Raw genomic sequence first — 6,125 nt, 5'->3', positions numbered from 1 at the left:
CTGACACTTGGGGGACAGGAGCAGGATGTGCTGGTGTACACCTTTTGTCCTGACACTTGGGGGACAGGAGCAGGTGGGTCTCTGAGATTTTGTTACATTACACAGTGTAATCCTGACTCAAAAAAGCATCTCTTGCCCCCACGCGTTTCCTCTTCAGTGTCCTGCCCCCATCTTTGCCTCAGTGAAGAGTAATAGCTTTTCTCTTTTCTCAAGGAGCACAGTGCTGGCCAATTAGCTTCTTCCTCTAAGGATCAGAGCTAAATTCTATACATACCTTCAGGCACAGAAGGGCTACCACTTCAGCCTGTCCAAACTCCAGGGAATATATCTGGAATTCCTGTGCTTGGGAAGCTGAGGCAGGAGGATGGCAGCAGCTTCAGGGACAGCCTGGACCACAGCAAGATCCAGTCTTGAAATGAAGATCAGAGCTATAGCTTGGTAGTAGAGTATGTATCTAACATGCATGAGGTCTTGAACCTAATTCTTAGTACCACAAAACAAATAGGCTGAACACTTTTGACCCCAGCCAGCACTTAGGAGGCTAGGGGTTAAATCCTAGCACTTGGGAGGCAGAGGCAGGAGGATCACTGTGAGTTCAAAGCCAGCCTGATCCACATAGTTCCAAGATAGTCAGAGCTATGTTCCAAAACCCTATCTCAAAACAAACAAACAAAAGTAGTAACAAAATTAAATGAAATAAAAAATACCCTTGGGGTATCTGGCTCAGCTGCTGCCAATGTGAGACTCCGGACAGGTGATGCAGGTCTGGGTGAGACACTCTCAACTCCATCAGCTAACAGCTTAGCGAAGCTGTCCAGGCCCAGCAAGATAGGGCTGTTCTGGGAATGACGTTTCCAGTAGAAGGACCCTATGGTAGTGTCCCTTCTTTACTCTCCTCCCCTGGGCCTTAACTGTGGGAGAGCAAGGCCTTCTGCAGAAGCCTGTCCTTATCCTCAAGCTTTTGTAGATTAGGACTGTGCCCCACCCACAAGGGTCTGGGTCTAGGGTCTGTCCTTACCTTCCCTGGCCTGCTATTAACACTTAAGCTTTTGTAGATTAGGACTGTGCCCCAACCACAAGGGTCTGGGTCTAGGGTCTGTCCCTATTTTCCCTGGCCTGCTATTAGCCCTCAAGTTTTTATAGATTAGGACTGTGCCCCACCCACAAGGGTCTGGGTTTAGGCTGTACAATCAATGAGTGCTAGTTTCTCAGGTCGGCCCATTTCTAGTGGCCTTTCAGTCAACATGAAAGCGGTCTTAGCAGGACTCTTGTGATCCCTGTGCTGCTCAAGAGGGCTGTGTCATGCATGGGAAATGACTGTGACTTCAGGGTTCTTTTCCACTGGTCCCAGGAGAAGCAGTTTAGCCTGGCTGAGTAAGGGCAGTACTACAGCAAGGCACTGCTTCAGCCACCTTGGCTGAAGCAGTGAGATAAATTGCACACAGCCCCAGGGCTCAAGGCTTGGTTTGGTTCTAGGCCACTGACTCCCTGGAGGCTTCAATACTTCTACTGTGCAACAGGGCCGGAGAGGAGGCACAGTTTCACCCACCTACCTGACTCCTAGCAGACTTCTCTCTAGCTGCTGCACAGAACTGGGAACCCCTCTTTGAGGTGCTGCTCACCGAAGTCTGTTGAGCCTATGACCAAGCTTTTATCCGGATCCTTACAGGGACGTGGTTGTTTGGTGTTCCAGAAAGCTGGACCCTGCAGTCTTTACAAGGTACACATGGTTTCTGATAGCTGTTGTGCTATCACCTCTGAAACCTCTGAAAACACCTTACCCCCTGGGGGAAGCAAATAGAAAGGCAGGGGAGGAGGGCCAGGACTCTAGGTACAGGAATGGGATATTTGAGTGCTGTTGTTGGTCACGGGAAGATGAGCAGGGTGGGTCAAGGACTGGAAGATCTGAAAGCTAGCTAGAACTGGGTTGATTTACAATGGCTGATAGTGAAGATCTTGCTTCCTCAGAGGTCTTCAGAGCCTTGATAAACTTTAAATGATTGGACAGTCCCAGCGTAACCCACACCTTCGTGTGGAATGGACACTCTGGCTTCATTTGCTCATCTCTGTTTTCTTTATGTGAGCCCTAGAATGGAACCCAGAGCCTAACACACACACACACACACACACACACACACACACACACACACACTGTACTAGTGAGGTACAACCCAAATCTTCCATTGATTCCACAGGTTCTCACTATCTAGACCACGCTGCCCTAGAACTCACAGGTCTGTCTGTTCCAGCCTCCAGAATACTGAGATTAAGGGTGAGTGCTACCATGCCTAGCACCTGTGTTGGATTTTTCTGACAGGGTCTTGTTGTGAAGGCCTCTGGCCCTGAACTTCTGCTCCTCAGGTCTTAGTAGCCCTAATACTTGGATTCCCAGAATGTGCCACTACACGGGGCTTCTATTGATCTTAAAAGGAAACTGGCCTTCTTGGGCCTCTGGGGAGTTGCATTTAATCCCTGGGTACCCAAGTAAAGAGTTTGGGGTCTGTGTGTAGGGGTGGGGTGGGGATTGTGCCACGGGCCTAGGAGCTCATTTTTGTTGAATGATGAAGATTCTGTTTAATCTTTTGGGGGCCTTCAACTGACAGGGATTGAAACCCTCTCTAAATAGCATTTGCCACACTTTATCCCCTTTCGTATTTACTTTTGATGTTTTCATAACTTCTCTTGGCAGCGAAGCAGCTTAAAGGATTCTGGTTAGTGGTTGTCTTTTGTGGCTAGGCCTTGCCTGGTTCTGAGCCTGGAAGATGACTGATGGCTGATGGTCCCTGGAGGGCCATCTCTAAGGCCTGGAATGTTCTCCTGCTCCCTAGCCAGTTACTCACTTGTTCAGTTGCTCTGTGCACTTCTCCTGACAGTGCCAAGCCAGCAGATACCAGCTGCCATTTGCTACCCTCTGAAAGCACTACCTTCTAGTACCTGAGACCAGACTGGGCTGTGCCTCTGGGGAAAGGGATGTGACACTGGTTTTCCTGTCTCTTCCTTCCAGCCCTACCACACCCCACCACTTCATCTCCCTTCTGCCATTTAGTAGGAGGCATGATTTTGAGACCAAGGTCTTACTGTGTAGCCAAGCTCTGGCCTCAAACTTGAAGTCCTCAATTCTCAGCCTTCTAAGTACTGATTATAAGTGTTCCACACTTCGCCTAGCCATTAGTAGGTATTTAACATACATACATGGCTTTAAAGTATGAGTGTTTTTGCAAGGTCGGAGCCCACTAGGACACAGCCTGTTCTCCGGCATGCTGTTGCAGAAGGAAATGAGGCAAGGAAGATCACCTACATAGGAGCCTAGGAGGAAGGTGTATATAGAACCATGGCAACCACCTTCAAGGCTGACAATTGCCTTTGTTTGTTCGTTTGAGACAGGATTTTTCTACGTAGTCCTGGCTGACCTAGAACTCCCCACGTAGACCAGGCTGATCTCAACCTCACAGAGATCTGCCTGCCTGTGTTTCCCAAGTGCTGGAATTAAAGGCTTGTACTACCATGCCTAGCAGTAATGACTGTGTCTTGAGCAGAGATGAATGACAAAAATAGACCCTTCCTCTTCTGGAGTATGCATACAGAAAGGGGGTTACCAGTGCAGTAGGGAATGAATAAGTCTGGAGGGGTAGGGGTGGGGAAGGAGGAGTCTGAGGTTTGATGGAGACACGAAGGTCTGGCTGTGCTGCTGTTTGGAGACACTCTTCTTTGGTCTGACCTTCTGGAAGGGTTGACTTCCCCGTGTGGCCAGAGCACTGTACAACAGAGAGGTCTAAGCTGTTGTCAGGCCTACAAATGCCTGGCAACCGTGAGAGGCTTGGGTGCTTTGGTGGAGAGGTCAGATTCCACAAAAACACTCTACTCACTCGTTGGTGAATTACACAGAGATAGCATGGCTTGGAGGAAAGACAACCCTCCTTGAGTGGGTAGGGGGTGTTTAGGATCTGGTTAGAGCTGAGACTGTCTACCTGGGAGAAACATCTACCTGACCATGAGCTTTATAAAAAGTGAGACTTTATTGTCTCCAGATTTTGCTGACTTTGAAAATGTTCTTTGCATCCTACCTTTTTCTCCCAACATTTTCTGAAAGTTGTGGTAACTCAAGGATGCAAGGACCTGAAGCTATTTTTCAATACTTTTTAGCGGGGCATTATTGAAATCAACCACTCCCCTACACACACACACACACACACACACACACACACACACACACACACACACACAGAGAGAGAGAGAGAGAGAGAGAGAGAGAGAGAGAGAGAGAGAGAGACACACACACACACACACACACACACACACACACACACACGGAGTGCTGTACTGCTGGACTAATAAAACAGTCTTCTCAGATCGTTTTAAAGCAGGGCTGATACTTTGACTGATACCACCAAGCCAGTGGTGTTTAGTCTGTCATTCCACGTACTTTTATTCACCAGGGGAGTGCCAGGAAAAGAAAGAAATGCATGTCTGCACAGGACAGTGATGGGGGACCTGTGTCACTTTGTAACACTGCTTGCTCACAAAACTACCTTTCCTCACATTTTTTCTGCTCTTGTTGGACTTTGTTTCCTTCTCCTAGCTATCCTAGCCCGCCGTTTTCTCAACTGCAGGTGCTTACATAGAGACTGGGAATTACTGGAAAGAGCCGCAAAGAATGCCATTCATGAAGGCACAGTCAGGCCGCTTTCAGGTAGGCTTTGAAAGCCGCTGGCTTCTGCTAGGACGCAGCAGAGGCTGTTGGAGCTTGGCTGGGCACCGAGTGGGGGCCTGCAGCCAGGCCCCTGCTGCGTCACTGCTGGGCAGAGGTGGGAAGTCGGCCCTCGCCAAATGACCCAGGGGGTTTCCAGGGGCACGAACTAGGGCGAGAGGCGGCCAAAGTGTCACGCTGCGGGAGCAGAGGGCAGAGCAGCTGAGCTCGACCTCGCTTTCTCACGCTAGAGGCCAAGGCCTGCGGGAACCTTAGGGCCACCTCCTCAAAGTCCTTGGAGATCTAGAGCTCGCGCCTGTGCTCCGCGGGAGCGGCGCGGGAGGTGGGTTCGAGAGAAAATCATTATTCTGTGTTTTGCCTTCGCAGCAGGCGACCGCGGGTTGTTGTGTTTGAATGAATGAGCCCAGAGGCCGCGCCCAATGGGCGCGGGAGTCTGCTTAATATGCATGAGGTCTGCAGCCAATGCCTGGGCGAGGAGGTTGTTTTAAACGGCGGAGCCCGTTGGCCAATCAGGCGGCTCTCGTGGAGGCAGCTAGCGCGAGGCTGGGTGCGCTGAGCCGCGCGTCGTGCCCTGCGCTGCCCAGACTCGCGAACAATACAGGTACGTCTCGCACCGCCCGCGCCCGCCACCGCCGCCGCTCCTGCAGCTGCAGCGGCACCCGCACAACTTTCCGGCCCGCGCCTCCGCGAGCGCGCAGCTGTCGCTCTCGCCGGCCCGGCCCCCGCGCCTTCGCCGCCTGGTCTCCTCCTCTGCTGCTCGGTGGCCAGAAAGGAAGAAGCAATTCAGGTGTCTCAACTTTTCCAGTGCCTGCGCTCCCAGCCAGCTGCTCCTCCGGGCTCGGCCCTCTCGGCACAGCCGCGCTCGGCGGTCGCCCCCGGGGGCAGCAGCCTGGCGGCTCCACAGCCCCTGGCCAGATGTTCCGCAGCTGCGGAAGCGCAGCTAGCGAGAGGCGGCTGCGGGCTCTGGCGGAGCGCGTCTCGGCGGCGGCGGGAAGGGTGCTGGGCGCGCCCCAGCCCGGGAGCGACTCTGCAGGGAGCGGCCGCGCGGCTGGGGGCCGAGGCGCGGGCAAAGTTCGCGGGAAGGCCGAGGGGGACACGGTGCGGGTCCGCGGGCAGAGCCATCGGCTCTGCAGGAACATGGCCGTCGTGGAGCGCCCGGTGGCCAGGGGAGGGGGGGCAGGTGTCGCCGGCGCAGCGGCGGGATGAGTATGGCTGGTGCGGGGCTCGGGCGAGGCCGGAGGGGGGGGCCCGGCGGCAGACTGTGACCGCGGAGCCGGACAACATGCGGGGCCGGGGGCGCTGCCTCGGGCCCCGCTGCGCGGAGCGTCATGGCTGCACGGGCGCCTTTGTTATCCCGAGGAGTGCGGCCCGCGTCGGGGGCGGGGAGGCCGGGCTGGTGGCTCGGCGCCCTCGGGCG

At 53.6% G+C, this 6,125-nt stretch overlaps 1 protein-coding gene across 3 annotated transcripts in view; it reads left to right on the top strand.

The window, feature by feature from the left end:
- Positions 1-5,226: 5,226 nt before the first annotated feature.
- Hmgb3 (high mobility group box 3) overlaps positions 5,227-6,125 on the top strand; it is a 4,981-nt gene continuing 4,082 nt past the window's right edge. Inside the window, exon 1 of one of the 3 annotated variants that reach the window (XM_005369178.3) lies at positions 5,227-5,309. The gene's annotated coding sequence lies outside the window, so the exon portion shown is untranslated. The other 2 variants (XM_026777068.1, XM_026777067.1) reach the window with 2 other exon arrangements.

This window comes from Microtus ochrogaster, unplaced genomic scaffold (assembly GCF_000317375.1).
Source record: "Microtus ochrogaster isolate Prairie Vole_2 unplaced genomic scaffold, MicOch1.0 UNK45, whole genome shotgun sequence".
NCBI classification, from domain to species: domain Eukaryota; kingdom Metazoa; phylum Chordata; class Mammalia; order Rodentia; family Cricetidae; genus Microtus; species Microtus ochrogaster.
The sequence above is the reverse complement of the archived record's forward strand: the minus strand, read 5'-3'. Positions and strand labels throughout refer to the sequence as shown.